Source organism: Aristolochia californica, unplaced genomic scaffold (genome assembly GCF_029961685.1).
Source record: "Aristolochia californica isolate CCGP_79_NKW_82.1479 unplaced genomic scaffold, dmAriCali1.0.hap1 SCAF_202, whole genome shotgun sequence".
NCBI lineage: Eukaryota > Viridiplantae > Streptophyta > Magnoliopsida > Piperales > Aristolochiaceae > Aristolochia > Aristolochia californica.
Genome location: NW_027181885.1, coordinates 19,507 through 36,083, shown reverse-complemented (window position 1 = coordinate 36,083; position 16,577 = coordinate 19,507). Strand labels below are relative to the sequence as shown.

General features: G+C 49.7%; 1 pseudogene; it reads right to left on the bottom strand.

Moving 5' to 3' along the window:
• Nucleotides 1–6: 6 nt before the first annotated feature.
• Nucleotides 7–7,404, bottom strand: LOC137957501 (NADH-ubiquinone oxidoreductase chain 4-like; annotated as a pseudogene).
• Between the last annotated feature and the right edge of the window lie 9,173 nt (nucleotides 7,405–16,577).

Sequence of the window (16,577 nt, the reverse complement as noted above, 5' to 3'; positions counted from 1 at the left end):
GTTGTTCTGTTCCCGCCACGAGAAAGACGCACGGAAGAGGTATGCCCTGCGCGTGGAGGATCCGTTGAGAGTGTCCGTTGTCTCGGTAGGGAAGAGTACGATCTTTTCCCCTATAGTATTGAATCAATAAAAAAAGAGGTCAGTGCTACGGCCCCCTATAGTTTGATCCAATATTGACCGGGGACGAGCCCCGACTTCCATAGGTCCTTGGTTCGACCTCCTTCCGCGGTCCTTGCTTTTAATAAAGCGGAGCGGGGCCAATTTCTCGTACTTGCGGCTTGTGCCCCGCCCGGTTCACTGGGCTGTTGGCCTACCAAGCACTTGCCCGCTGCTCCTGCCGCCCGCCAAGCGGGCTCCGCGCTCGTTATCCTTACTGTTCTCTCTGCTGGGGCCCCCTCCCATTGCTCTAGCCATAAGCTATGGCAGCTCCAGCTCGCACCCACTGGGGCCCGCCCAGCGAGGCCAGAGTGGGCTCAGCGGTCAGCCCCCATTCGAATTACGTTAGGGGGTCTTTCGCTTTTGCCAGATCTAGAGAGATACTACGAGTCCTCCGTCCCAGATTCCCTCGCCGCGGCCATCTGGTTCACCGGTACTACCAAAAACTCTCATGCTTACGTTACTGTTACTGATGTTAGTATTATCTCGGACCACGAAGACCCCAGTCGTGCTTCTGGTTTCCATTCCCATCATCATATTGAAGTTGGAAACTCCTCGTGCTCTGCCATAAGAACTTGGAGTCCGTATCATGGTGAAGGTAAGGTAACGCTGTGATTCTTGCTCAAAAAACTGACCGAACGCGTTCGAGTTATTGGCTCGTCCGACCCGGCAGCATTCATGAGTCGCTCGTTCAACTGTCCCTCGGAGACACGGTCGAGAAGTGCCATGCATGGTCGCCCCCCCTTTCTTTCTTTCTCTCGGTCCCACCCAGTGAGCGGAGCGCGGATGCGCTCGCTGCTGCATCTAGCGCACAAGCCCAAAGTAGTAATAGGCGCCTACGGCTCTATTGCGTAAAGGGGCGGAGCACCTTTACGTAATAGGGGCTTGTGCGCTAGAAGCGGGCGTGTGCGCTGCAGCAACAGCAGGGGCGTCAAGTGCCCTAAGGCTTGTGCGCCTTTATGGCTTGGGGGCCTGAGCCTTAGGGCTTGTGCGCTTTCTTTGGGGCCTTCTTTTGAAGCTCCCTAAAGAAATGGATCAAAAAAAGGGGGGGACTTCCGCAACGGGCTATGCCACCCATTACTTATGAGGGAAGTCGCATCCGTCCCATCGCAAGCACCTACAATGTCATGATCACATTGGTTTACCCTTTTTTCTTTGGTAGTTCAACGGACGGTCGCCCCTCCAACAAGAAAAGGTAGAAATATGGAAACTTCTCTGCCATTTGGATCGGAGAATTTATGGAGGAGTTTGAAATTTCCAGAAACCGCACGATTATATAGCCAAAGGGAATACGCCGCGCCTAAAATCATCCCAAGCGCTGCTAATGTGGCTACTAAGCTATTTCTTTGGAAAGCTCCTACTAAGATGGGAAATTCCCCGATAAAGCTGCTAGTACCAGGTGAACTCATATTGGCCAAAGTGGAAGAGAAGGAAATGGTAGGGAGATTCGGCATGGTGCTCACTAAACCTCCGTAATATCTAGCAAGTCGAGTCTGATGTCGGTCATATAGAACACCAACACATAGAAAAAGGGCTGAAGGAACCGGTCCATGACTTGACATCGGTGGAATGCTACCTCCAATTCCCTGTATGTTCGATAGAGCCAAATATTCCCCCCCCACTGATCGGAGTACGCCGATTACCCCCCGAACCGTACAAGATAGTTACCACCTATCATACGGCTTTCTAACTCCACTTCTTTTTCTGGTCGTTCCGCTCTGTCGGATCGATGGTTGTATAAGAGATCTGTAACCCCTCGACATTTTTGACAGAATGGTTCCTGCTTCCTACCCATAGTTAGCATGTATCTCCCCGGGTCATACTTGAGTATCACATCGTAGACCCCCACCCCAACTCTATCTTCCTTATCAGTGAACCGGAACATAGTGCATAGGTACTCTTCGATGCAGCGGGGACGAGACGACGTGACATACTACGATCACGTACAGAAGTGCTGCCCTTCGGCTCGGCAATATGGAACCTCTCAACTGCTCCCGTTCCTTTATGGGGGTCCTATCGGGATAGGTAGGCCCACGCTTTCCCCTCCCCCCGACCGATCAGTAGTTCCCCACGGCTGACAAATAGGAGTTTAGGCCGTAAAAGAAAGGCACCGGCCCCCCTTCCCCCCCACTGGGATTTTGCTTTCCTTATCTACGCGCGCACAGCGTCAGCACTGGCGAAAAAGAGGTCGGCTTTACTTAGAGTGCCCGCGGGCTTGTGCGCTAGAAGGGGCGGGCCGGGTGCTTGTGGGCCCCCCTCTGCAGCAAGTGCTTGTTGGACCCCCACCCCCGTTTCCCGAGAGGGGGCCGGGCAGTGTTTCCCCAGCGGCCGGCCAGTGGCGGCAGAAAACGAACTCGGGTGGGCTCCGCGCGGTTCGCGTTTTCTTGTTAAGAGAGCTTATCATTCTCTTATAGAAGCCCGCGTCCACGCCGGGGACGGGTAAAGCCCAGCGAAGCAGCAGGGAGCACTGAGCAATGGGGGGGGGGATGAGGGCGACTCCGCCCATGGGTTGGACCACACCACAGGCTGAAGTCCTTCCACGACAGGAGAAGGGCAGCGTCCTCGTTGTCGGACCGGAACAAGAAAGGGGAGCTAGTCGTTGGAGGGAAGACAAGGCTCGTTCCGTGCGACTCCACAGAAGAGTACGCGCGCTAGCGCTTATAGCAGCCAGTGAGCGAGCGCATCCGCGCTCCGCTTCGCGCACTTCTATCGCACAAGCCCCCAAGCCTACAATAGCAATAGGTGCTTCAGCCCTCTTGGGCCCTATTGTGTAAAGGCGCTTTATAGGCAGGCTTCTCGCTCTATTGCAACTTTGGGCGTGTGCGCTAAAACTACATAACTGCGCGCCTTACTATACTAATAGGACTAGCGCGCGCATCCCAGCTGCTTGCTGCTTTCTGTTCCAGCGGAGCTCGCTGCCTCCCCACCCTTGCTTAGCATTCCACTTGTGATCCTGGATGCAGTGGAGGATTTTGAGAAATGCGCCCGAATGTCCCCCTCCCTCCATAATACCCTACTTCTCTTTCCCCCCTCGAGAAAGAGAAAGAAAAGAAGAAAGGATTGATTCTCTTCTTTCATGTGAACGGCCCTATCTTGTATCGAATGGTTTTTCGTGCTATACACCACGTTGAGAAAGACCAAGCTCCTATGTACCGTACCATTTGGGTACCTCTCGAAAGGGGGGTGCTCCTTATGATGCGGGGCTGGATCAAAGCTGTCCGAAGTGCAATGACGGGGTAAACTCGGACTCGGATAGGATAGGATTGTGCGTGCCGGGCCCTTCGGGTGTCCATATTTTGGCCGAATTCCCCGTACCGTAGGCCCGCGCGGCCGTCATCTTTTTTTTGACGTTCCACCGCTGTTACGCCAGAAATCCAAGGTTCCACACGAGCTCCCGTTCTGCGGCGTGGTGGCAGGACCGCTAGGGGATTGGCTCCGGGTGTAGGTAGGGTCAAATCTGCAGGGGTCATGCAAATACATAGGCCCCTTCCCTTCTGCCGAGTAGTTTAGAAGGCGCTTTCCATTCTACGGTCCCTCGGAGCGAAGGCTTAGGCAGGTAGTACGGGCCCTCTGACTTCCAGCTATGTGCTGTGCGGCTCCCGCGAAGCGAATGAAGGGAAGCTCGAAGAGCTTTCTCCGCCAGCGGCTTATGTAGTGGTCGGCTTCGCACAGCCAGCGCTCACGCCAGCGAGCGAAGCGCGGGTGCCACTATTGCTATAAGGTGCCTAAAGGCCCAAAATAGCAAGAGGGGGGCACTTGCAGCACACGCCCGCGGCCTCTGCAGCTCCCCCCCCCTTACTGAACTTCACTTAGTAGTCGGCATTCTATAAGCGACTTGTCGAGTCTACGAAGCTTTGCTTATTGTAGTCGGCCCGTAATGCCTCCCTTCATTTGCTTGCCTCCTTCCAGCCCAGAATGCTTGGCCTCCTGCGCCAAGTCGATCTTTTAGGTTTTAGGCTTGGCTTCGTCCCGGAAGCGAAGCTTCTACGACGAGTCGCTTCTCCCCTTCTCCACTCTCTCCGGCGGAGAAAGCTCTTCGAGCTTCCGGGTGAGCTTACGCTTACTCTCAGCCTCTTTGATTGGTAGGCGGGCGGGATAAGCCCCCTACTTAAGATTCTGAAGGGTAACCTTTTGATTATGTCGTGACGCTTTGGTTAGGCCGACTACTCTACTACTACTATAGGCTACTTCTAGCTTCTATAGTGGCCCTGGGGCTTTGGTGTAGTTGTAGTTTGTATTGGTACTGAATGAACATATCAAACAAAGGCGAGCAGTATAAGCCCTTCGTAGGCCTGGGAAAAGCAGCGAACTCTATAAGCTAGGCTTTGTTCACCTTTGGACACGAACACTATTCCGTTCTCAGCGGAAACCCGCCTTAGAGATTGAACGTCGACTTATCTTATTGCCATTCAATCTAAGACAGCGCTGATAGCTTGTAGTCAACAGCCCCCCTTATGAAACCGAAAGCAGCCTTTGGTACTTAAGTAGTTAAGGCGAACAGCCCCCTTGCAACTATGATAGAGAGCCGTCTGCTTGTTGCCAAACCAACCCTGTTCGCCTTTCTTTTGAATCAAAGTAGGGCGAGCAGAGCGTACCCTATAGGGCAAAGCAAGAAAAAAGGCCTTTTTTCTTGAATCAAAGTAGGTCGCGACTGTTGTATTGTAGTCGGTCGGGGGAAGCTACCGCTTCTACGACAGCTCCGCTTCCTCGTCTTGCTTCTGGCAAAGCTTCTACTTTGCTTGCTTCTCTCGCGCTTGCTTGCGCGAAGGCGCCGAGTCCTTTTCGCTAGGTCCAAAAGCTTCCGTCAAAGCGAAAGATCTGATCCAACAGAAATCCCGCATATTGAGCGCAGCTGATATGCGGCTACGGCTAGGCGATCATATCATGCCATATAAGACTTCATTATGGATAGAGAGATCCCCTTACAGATAGAATAGATGTTCATGGATAGACAGACATTCCATTGATTCACGAAATGGCTCGTCGATCCAAATGATTCATTCTTCTGGTCTCTCTCCGCCCCCCGCCCCGAAACTGACCCACGGCACAGCGCCCATTCGCTTCGCGCGCGGGAAGGCAACGAAGTTCAGTTCAAGAGACCGCAGAGGAGTGGAGCAGCCGCGACACGAAGTTCCTTACCTTAGCTGGATCTCGCTGGTGCCACCTATACGGTAGGTAGGCGGCGGATGTGTGACGTTTGGAGTTGTCGTTCGTGCACCTGTCCCCAATGGAAGAATGAGTGATCCGTTCCCCTGCGGATCATGGCCTTACCACTCGGTCCCCGATGGCCAGCGGGGGATTCGGTATAGCAGCTCACGTTCGTTTGCGCTGCGCGTTCCCGCTGGACTGGACACGTGTTAGCTGTAGGAAGTATGGTTCCGAAAGTGACTTTGGTTCGCCAGTTCAGGCTCAACTCCTCGCTTTACGTTAGCGGACCTACAGGTCGGGCCGGGGCGGAGCACTCTTTCTTTCTGTGTGGGACGATGCCGGGGAGATAAGGGAATGCGTCGAGGCGGCGAACAACAACAACACAACTACATTTTTGCTTTTCCCTCCATGAGATGAGCCCTGTGCATTGGACCGATGGATAAGAGAACGGAGCTGGCCCAAAAAGCGCTTGGGCGCTCTACGTACGATGTAGACTCCATCAGATACATATCTTCTTTCTGATGGATCCATAATAGTGCGATATCCTCTTTCGATCTATTGATCTATTGAGTATCTTTCCCCTTATTATTGATAGATTCCCTCTCTATCCATTCCTACTCTTTCGATCTATCAGAACAGATCAGGCCATCTATCAATCGATTTGAAAATAGCACGTTCATCTCGCTTTTCGTTCATTTCCGCCACGCCATAATAAGAAGCAGGCGAAGCAGCTAGAAGCGCTCGCTTCTAGCCCTTTCTTTCTTATTCACGAATGAATTGGAAAGCCAACAGAAAGATTAGATTCTGACCTCGTCTAGCGCACAAGCCCTAAGTAGTAAGAGGGGCACTTTTTGAAACGCCCTTGTAGCGATAGGCGCTTCAAGCCGCAGACTTCGTTGGCTTAGAGTGCCCGGCGGCTTGTGCGCTAGGCTAGCACACGCCCAAAGTCGCAATAGGCGCTTAGGCGCTTGCCCTATTGGGCCCTATTGTTATAAGGCGCTTTATAGGCAGGCTGCCTCTGCAGCTGCCTGCGCGTAGGACCGTCCCTCACTCCCGTCCCGGGGCGCTAAGGGGGTTTAGTTTTTGGAACAGACGGCTGTGTTTTGCTGACGCCTCGAATCAAGCTTTTGTTGCGACATGCTATGTTTTCTCCCCCATTGCTAGTAGGTTGATGGGTCGCACGCCCGGCACACATGTTTTGGCCTTGTGTGTCCATAACTCAAAATAGGTGACCTAACGGCCGCCGCCCGACTAGACATACCCATAGTCACCAGATTCATATGGGCTACTGGGGAGTGGGCAATGATCTTCTTAAGATCGATCTGTCTTGAAGTGGTCGAGGGAGTATATATTATAGCAATCGCGCTTGGAGTATAAATGAAAGGAGTGGAACGAAGTGTCGCTTCGGGAAACATGGGTATTGAAAATCTTAAAAACCCGTGGGTTCCCAATTTTAAAGGAATTCCTGCCAAGATGACGGATCCTGCCGTAGGTGCCTCTACATGAGCTTCGGGTGACCAAATATGAACTGGTACCATAGGCACTTTGACGGAGAAAGAAGCGAAAGAAGCAATCCATAGAAAGATTTGGCGCCGCTCACTAAATTCTGTGGTTAATAAGATTTGTAAATCGGTGGTTCCTGTTTGGAGAAGAATCAACGGAATAGCTAATAGCATAAAAACAGATCCAAGTGAAGTATATAGGAAAAACTGATATGCTGCCTTGATCTTTCTTTGTCTCGAACCCCATACCCCTATAATAATGGTAGAGTAAGGGGCGGCCCCAAAGCGGAATTGACCGGTGGTGGTTGGTCGAAGCTCCAGTAGGTAGCCACTCCCTTCTCAGGGAACCGTACGTGAGACTTCCGCATCATACGGCTCCGTCCCGAGCTTCCGTCGTCGGCCCTTGTCATTAGACCACTATCTATGCATGTCTTTTCTGCCTTTACTCTCGAATCTTTTGCTTCTCGGGTGGTGGCGAACTATGCAGCTTGCGTTGCGGGAGATGCCCGCCCGTACGGCCCGGCCTCTTTCCCGCCCGAAAGAACCGCTCACTAGCTAGCCGGACTAGTGGGAGGGGGGCCCGACCGTAGAAAACCATGCCTTTCGCAATAAAGTTCCCCTCTTGCGTAAAGGTGCGTAGCCCAAAGTAGCAATAGAGCGAGAAGCACCAATTGCTACTTTGCGCTTCTCGCTCTCTTGTGTAAAGGGGGGCTACTCTTGCTATAAGGGGCGTGTGCGCTTAGCCCGTCTTCAAAATCCAGAAAAATGGGCTCGTTGGGAAGAAAGATGGAGTGCGGCCTGTAGAGCACATGTAACGCACAGTCGGGTTGCTCACGCAGCAGATCTCTCTCTCTCTCTAGATATCTATAGATAGAGAGAGAGAGATGTGAAAGTCATTGCCTTTATGGCCGCCCCCCTACTGACGGCCTTTACGCTACTACTACTGTGATGTGAGCGGTTCAAATTGGTTTGATCTTTCCCAATCAAAAAGGCCGGAACTTGTACGCTGCACTTGTACGGAGGCATAAAGGGACCCGACCCTTTTCTTATCTGAATCTTAAGGACAGGACCAAGCCCTATTCTTTCTATTCTCGAACCCAGCAAGCCCCAGCTCGCTCTCTAGCGCACAAGCCGCCGGGCACTCTAAGCCATACTAGCGCACAAGCCCAAAGTAGTAAGAGGGGCACTTTTTGAAGCCAACAGTCTTTCTTCGGAATTCTACTGAACGGGTCGATCCTCCCCTCCCGTTTGTTTTAGCAACTTATCCTACGGTCTCCTCGCCAAGAGCTCCCCGGCTACGACAGAGGAACCAACCCGCCTGCTGTGGCGGGGCGGCTTTTTTGTTTCACAATAAGACCTGGACGATTATCCCTAGCAAAGGTAGCTTACGAGTTTACGTCCATCCCTGGTCGGGTACAGTTTCCTTTCTCTTTCTCCCTTGTAGCCGTTACCCGAATTCGCGCAAGTGTGTCCACACCCCCCAAACTGACTTGACGAGGAATCAATTCTCGCGAACAAACACACCCCCTACACACACCTAGGAGCACCCCTTCCTGCATATCCATACAAGACCCGAGTAGGCGGGTCGAGGTCCTACGAGGTACCCACTACTCGGAGTACCCTCCCCCCAAAAAGATGTGTCTGTCAGGTTCGGTTCTTCTTAGTTGGGTTGGGCGGGTTCGACCAGAAATGCTATGCTTACGCACAAGACTACCCCTCTTCCCGAAAGCTTCGCGGGGACTACTTTACGACGACGGACGACCGCCCGTAGGGGGTTTACTGCACAAGGCCCCTGCAGAGGAAAAGCTTTATCCTAGCGAATAGAAGATGCTCAGCTCCGCACAACATAGGGATTGGCACGCTTTCGGGAAGAACATAGAATAGTAGAGGATCCAGCATGCAGGACACGGCGATCATTAGAAATTCACGAATTAGAGATGCTGTAATATACTCTTTCCCATAACTTCTCATACCAGACCAACCCACTGAAATGCAAATAGGGATCAGAAATGTGGTCAATATCACGAAGAATAAAGAGAGACCATCTATACCCATATACAAATTGATGTTTTCATAAGGAAGCCATCTAAGGCTTTCCACAAATTGAGATTTGGCCGTAGAAGGATCGAATTGTATCCGAGGAACAGGGGGATACAAAAAAGTAATAAGAGAGGCGCACAGACCAATCAATCGTATCGGTCGTATTCTTGAATTTGGAATGAAAAGAGGAGTAATGCTTCCTAGCACGGGACACGAAATAAGACCACTTAGATCGGAATAGCATTCACAGAAATGTTCTAACATAGAGTAGAATCGAACATTGAAGAGATTAGTTGACAACAGTCAAAAGATGGGGCGCCTAATTCCAATACAATAGGGGTCTATCAGTGCAAGTCAGCTGAACACCGTGATTGATACTAATGAATGTGGAATCGCTAAAAAAATGAGTCTTGTGGAGGATCATTGAGCTCGGAAACCCCCGCCCTTCGACGAACCGACAGTCCGGCCTTCTTCAGTCCGGATTCTTTATAAAACTAACGACTTCTTTATAAAAAGGAGCCTCTTCGCCCTTTTGAAAAAGAGTCGTTAGGATGAAGTAGGCCTCCTCGATATTCTCCTCCACACCAAGGTGGTGAGGATCCTGCAGGGTGGGCCCCCATTCCATAATCTCCATTATACATTCTTTCATCTCCTCCGCTCGATCATATCCCGAGGAGGAGGATAAGAGGTTTAGTATAATTGAAGTTATGTTATCAACTAACGAGGAAAAGTGTTGCTGAGGGTCGCGCTCGGGAACTCCAGCAAAGGCTGGATCCGGCTCACTCTCACTCACATCCATTAAATCAGACGGAGGCGTCCGCTTCTTCCATTATGAAATCTGGCACTTCAGGAAGATGGAATGCATATGCATCAACGATGTATAGCTTCAATAAAGTCAGAAAGATCAAATATGTGATAACATGAATAAGACCCCATAAGACTTTGTTACGTAGCCATGTGAAAGAAGTGAATTTCTCTAGTGGAGACATTATTGAATCCGAGAAAATGAATCTCTCCAGACAGCAAGCACTTGGGCCCCAGCAGTGCGCTAGCGGCAAGTCCTTCCTGTACAATGTACAAGTTGTGCAGAACAGAACTACACGAAAACAAAGGTTGTTTGTTGGTTCTTAACCAGCGGAAAGCTAAAAGGAAAGAAAGATGCACGCACAAACACAAATAAGGGCGAAAAGAGATGCCGCCTCGCTCATGAAGCACTACTTTGGCGGAGCCAATCCTTGTATATATTATATATACGCAAAATCTCTCATTTGGATTGGATGCATCATCTCTCCCTCTTTTTCTCCCTAGCTCCACCTCCCATAGTTGTAGTCCCCTTCCGATGGTTCATGCTATCCCTTCTTTTCTTTCCCCATCCCCAGGGTTGTTCACAAGAGCCATAGGTAAGGGATGAGCCTGATTATGAGGAAGAAAAGCGGCACCTCTAAATATAGATGATTCACACGCAAGCCTTTTGGAATAGTAGGCAGTCAAAACTCAAGAATCCTACGCTAGCAGGCATTAGCCTGACTTCCCTCCTCATCAGATTATTCCAGCACAGCGTAAAGGGGGACGCCTTGGACTGGTACACAGCACTGGAGCCTCAAGAATTCAAGACCTGGGAGCAGTTTTCTCAAGCATTTATGGATCGATTTTCTTACAAGCTGAATACCGCCCCCCGAAGGGCAGATCTCGAAGCGCTGAAGCAGAAGAACGATGAACTATTCTCCGAGTATGTAGCCAGATGGAGAGCCTTGGCAGCTAAGATGAAAGCTCCCCTGCCGCTCGACGAGCAGATCTCGATGATTGTAAGCTCCGCACACCCAAATCGGGCTATTTGATAGCCCAAAATTACATGAATTTTACGCAACTGCTCCAAGCCGGAGAGCGAGTGGAGGCAGGATTGCGGACTGGGGTTATCACTCCGTGGCCCCATGCAGGGGTTGCAGCACGAAGAAGAACTGAAGCACAGAATGGAAACTTCAACTCTTCCACGAACTTCGAAGTAAATGCTATCAGCTCGACAGGCAAAGGGCAAGACGTAGCGCCCCAAACACGAGAATACCGGGTTTTTACGCCATTGGCACAATCCTACAGTGAAGTATTGAATGTTTTAGCTCAGAAAAGCTTGCTGACGCCCCTCCAGCCGAGGCCTCCCCCTAATCCTCTCCCCAAGAACTATCAAGAAAATGAGTTTTGTTCATACCACCAAGGACGAGGCCACTCTACTGAAAGGTGCCTCTCCCTCAAGCACGCCATCCAGAACCTCATCGACGAAGGAAAAATCAATGTCAATAAAGAATATAATGCAACACCCTATCCCCGCACACGAGGCAGGAGGGTCCGAAGGATCAACAAAGTCCGTCAACGTGATCACGGAAGCAGCACACCGTGGGGATCCATCCAAGCTCATCACCAGAGAACCCGCCAATAGCATAAACATGATTACACTTCAAGGAAAGTCGGCCCCAGTGATCACGTTACAAGGAAGACCGACACCGGTAGTCACATTACAAGGGGCACCCCCAAGAAGGAGAAATGAATTGAATCGCAGTGGAAGCTTCGAGCCTACCGCCACCTCTAGAGAAACAACAGCCAAGGTGACGCTGCCGAGAGCCCCACCAGCAAAGACAGAGCCCCTAATCACACTACAGGGGGCCTTGCCGGCGCATACCTCCCCCGTTGTCACACTCCAAGGCGCGCCACCTAAGCCAACCAGCGGGAAAGCAGAAGAGCGGGCCTCTACAGTCAAGCTAGAGCTTGAGAAAACGAGCTCACCCTCGTATGACACGCACAGAATACCGTGGCACTACCCAGAATGCACTGAAATCGGGAACATAAACTCAAATGGGAGTGTCTATTGCAAAGACACTGCTCGGAGTGTAGCCACGACACAGGGAAAAGGATGGTACACTTTACCGATCTGCACAGCCCCGCCGGACAAGAAGCAGCAAGGCCCAAATAACCAGGCACGTCAGAGCCCAAGTCTGGACACCGAAGAACAAACCGAAAGCTCAGGCCCAGCGAAGACTTCTCTCGCACCCTGTAAAGAACGACAGCAAAACCCGGATGACCAAGAGGACTCAAAGCTGCCTATCACAAAGCTCATCAGCATGGATCCCGAAAGGCAGCACAAAAGCTGCAACCAACCCGAGCGAACGCCCGCATCCGCCCCAAAAACTTTCCGGGTCATCGAGATGGACCTCGGAACGCTCAACACAGACCTGGGTCCCAAAAGCACCAACGCCGTTACTTTGCAAAGGCGACCCACAGATGCCGTGATTCTACAAGAAGCACCCAGAATGGCTCACCAGCAGAATCTATCTCACATTGCTCTAGAAGAGAACACCACCTCAACCAGTCACCAGCGGGCCTCGACAAAGTAAGGCCCAAAACCAGAAAACGGACTGGCCCGTAAAGCCGCAAAATGCGCAGGGCGTCCGTACAATGGAAGATCAACATCTTTCCAGCAAATCACTCCTCTAGACAGTGAGACAGCAGCTCTTTTGGCAAAGCCACCCCGCAGTTCAAAGGAAACAACGGCAACTTTGCACGAAAAGATCACATGTAAAGGGGCATCACCCAGGCAATATGAGGTGCCTACAAATCCAAGCGGAAGGGTTTACAGCAGAAAGATAACATGCAATCTCGTCGCCTCTCAGAACAAAAGAAATCAGTCTAAAGACCTGCAGAAAGCAAATGGCATCTCGGCGATACCATCAGCAAGATATGGCGCTCTCCTGATAGAACAACAAGCTATTTGGGGCAAAATCGGCTGTATTAACATGCGGAAATGGTTAAGAAGGCAGGGGCAAGGCTACAAATCAAACAAGGGGGGCAAGAAAAAGGGACGACTCCGAACGCTATCTTGCTTCTTCAGCCTATGGTACATAAGGAAGGAATTCAGAGAGAATGATCATCTGCCTCCAACCAAATTGCGTGTCGGTTTATATGGAGAATGGGACCCTGGAGGAGAATAAAAGACATCGCCGATGAACGCGCATGCACCTCCCCGATAAACTTCAAGATCAACCAGATTCCTTTTTGAAAAAAAAAAAGATAAGAAAGGAAAGACTACAGGATTTCTGCAACAGCATGGTCCATCCCAAGGGTAAATGAACGATCCCAACCACTCAGAAAGTGTGCTCGACTGAGATCAAATCTCACCTTGGAAGATGATGAGATCACCTGCGTATAGGGTTGGTGTGGCAAATAGGGCCGTTGCTTCTTCCATCAAATAGGCTTTCACTCCACCGAAGTTCCTTTCACGAGTAAACCCCGGCGCTCTTTTCTTTACCGATTCTGTTCGGGAACCTGCACCTACCATTATAGGAATGAGCCGCGATAAGGGAACCAGCGTACCGTGTATGTACCCGGAATAAAAGATAGCACTTTCACGAATAACCCAAGGGGAGGCACCAGCGCTCTTTCTCCTCACTGCTAACTTCAGTGAACCGGGCACCGGCACCAGCCTGCCCAAAACTGAAGGGACCTCCCCACTACCCACAACTGAACCAAGGTAGGGACGCGCTCTTTGCTTAACCGATAAGAGCTGTGAACCGCGAGAGGGACACCTGCGTTCTTTTCTTTACCGGTAGAACCGGTAATCTTATTTCTGACTTTACTTAACCCGCCGGGCAGATTCTTTCTTTACTGATGGATCCGCGGTAGGAGCGTATAATTGCTTAGCTTAACCCACAGCTGAACCGCTAGGCGGTAATCTAATATCTCTTGTCTCAATTCCCCTGTAGGGGCATCTGCCTAACCTAAAGGGAAGAAAGAGGGTAGGGGTAGCGAATTTCTTTTCTTAACCGATGAACCCAGGGATACTAATTTCTAATCTGACTCAGATAGCTGTCACTGTCAACTAAAGTACTGTGCAGTACGCGGGCTCTCCCAATAAGAACCTATTTCGTTTCGAGTGCATAAGCGCTATAATATATAATTATATATATTATTTAGGTAGGAGAGTAAATTGATCAAGACAAGACGTACCGCAAGAGCAGATATAGTTCTTTTCTCTGTACCAGGAATCGTCTTTCTTAAAACCCTTTCCCGCTCGGTAAGAAAAGAGGATAGACGGGAGTGGAAGAGAATTCCCTAAGACCCAGAGCCAACAGAAAGAAGCAGGCATCTTACTTGATCGCCCACGTATCAAAGGTAGTGGAATCAAATTCCTTTATCGATAGAACAGAACCGGATTCGTCTTTCCCTTTCTTCTGTCCCAAGGGAGGCGGCGTTCTTTACCGCTAACAGCTGTGTACCACAGGAGGGTAGCCTAATTTGTCAACCCATACCGGGTAAAGGACGAAAACTGGATAGCCAACCCAGGGAATTTGATAGCCGACTGATCTTCGGGAGGGGAATATTCTTTATTTCTCTTGTACCTGTACCTGCTGGAATGGAAATCGCTTAACGCACAACTGGGTAAGGGAATCTCTTTTCTGAGCCTATGGCTGGGGGATACTTTTCTTTTCTCTAACTAAGCTAGCGGGTAAGGTACTGCCTGCGAGGTAGCTCCCTTTTCGAATCGAAAGGTAAGATCCGGGTGTATATAATTCATAATGGATATATTTTACCGGGACTTCTTTTCTTAAGCAAGACACCACAGTAGAACCAACCTCTTACAGGGCATCCGCCTAACCTGAAAGAAAGACGACAGGGGCACCTAATTCCTTAACCGAACCGATAGGCCTGAATAATTTCCTTTCTCAAGGAGAGCGCACGAAAGTTCTTCTTTCTGTATGTACGGTAGCCTAATTTCTTATCTCTGGACTAGCAGTAGCAGTCAGGGAAGAAGCGCGTGAGGGGAATGGGAATCTCATTCCTTTGCCGATAGCCGACAGAAGCAGGCAGATAAGGGGATAGCCTACTGGGGAAGAGAGTTTCTTACTTAACCAGCCGGGCAGATAATGTCTCAAGGCTAGATCCACTTTCAGGTAAGAGAATTTCCATATCCCATAACTGAACCTGTGAATACTCTTTTTTAACTGTGATAGCTGTCACTGTCTACTCATTGCAGTACGCGGGTTCTTGTAGGGTAAGATCCCGTTTTAGGTTCTAGGGGAGGAAAGGAACCTATATCGAGTGCAGAAGCGCGAGAAAAGAACTAATTTAGGGCACTTCTTTCTTTTATGAATACTGGAGTGACTCTAGCTGCTGCCATAAGCTTTGAGTTTAGTGCGCTGGCGCAGTGCGAAATAAGTCGACTAAATGCAGAGTCCGGTGAGATCAAGTTCTTTTCTATTGACTAGGAAAGAAAGAAGTCGAATCTGGTGCTGTTCCCACTCCTGAAAGCAGGTTTTCTTTGAGTGCTTAGCTTATGCCCTTTCCTTAATTCTGGTTTGAGTTTAGTGCTTGCTTTCTCTTACTTTATTATCAGAGATAGGCTTACTTTGAGAGGCGCTTACTGGAAGAGCAGCGCAGACAAAGCTTACTTGAACCACAGTACGCGTAGGAAAGAAGTCTACTCCAGTTCCACAGGAAGGGAACCGATACAACACAGCAGTACGGGCAGGAAAGAAGAAAACAAACCGATAGCCGCGAAGATAAAGTGCTTTTATCAGCGCAGGCAGAGGGAGATACAGTTCTATTAGTAAGGAAGGAATACCCGGATGGATATCTCAAGTTTTGGTAAGGAGGGAATCTGAAATAAGAAAGATAATTACCGTATGGGGGAAAGAACAAGAAAGAGAGAGCAGTGTCCTTTAACAACCAAGATAAGGTTTAAACCCGCTGGAACTAAGAGCTTAGATTATTAGCCCGGGCAGCTTCAATTAAGCCTATAGAGGCTCGCTGCTTTTCCGCCGTTGCTTGCGATAAGTTTAGCAGTGTGTGTTCCTCAAAAGAGCTCTTATCTTAGTGTTGGTATTGGTACTGGTACCGCGCTTTTAGAAGAGCTTCGTGCTTGCGCTTCCAATTGCTTTCAGAGCAGCAAAGGAGAGAAGAAAACAGTCTACTCGTTAGCGTTAATCTAGATCAAGTGAAAGCGTACTTCTAGCGCCCCTATTTAGTTTAGTACTTGAAGGGCTGGGCTGGAAAGCGTTTCAGTGAGCAATCTAATTTCACAACCGCGGGAAAGAATTTCTCTTTTATCTAGTACAGGGAGATCCCCGGGAAGGGAAGACTACTCCATCCATAAGAAAAAATCAGAAGAGAAGTTGACTCTAGCTCTAGTAGCACTAAAAGCGAAGGAATCTGTACTAAAAGTAGAGATAAGAACAATGGAAAGGAATAATACATTAGCTGATAAGCGCTGAAGAGCAGCAAAGGGGAAGAAGTCGAATCTTTTATCTAATAGGGCGAGCGCAAGAAAGAAGGGATAGATCCGGGAAGAGAATTTCTCTTGACTTGACTCTTGACTAGAGCCACTTTACGGGAAGGGAATTTCATAACCGGGAGAGCAAGATAAAGAATAAGACTCATTCTAGCCTAGCAGCTGCCCTTTGTTTTTGTTAAAGAAGCTTTTATGCTGTTAGTGTGGTGCTTGCTGGTGGGAGTTCTAGTACCAATACTAGAGCAGAGCAGAAAGAGTTTAGTGATTCTGACTTTCCGCTAAGACATAGTTTAGTGATGTTACTGTCAGGTCAGGGGAGAGAATTTCAGCACCCATATAGAAGAAGACCCATGCCATTCCTTAATAGAGCTCTTATTTGAGTGCGCGTGCGCTGGTTCTTTCTCTTTCTATCCTTTACTATCTGATGCTGGAAAGTACTGACTTCCGGAAGAGCGGGA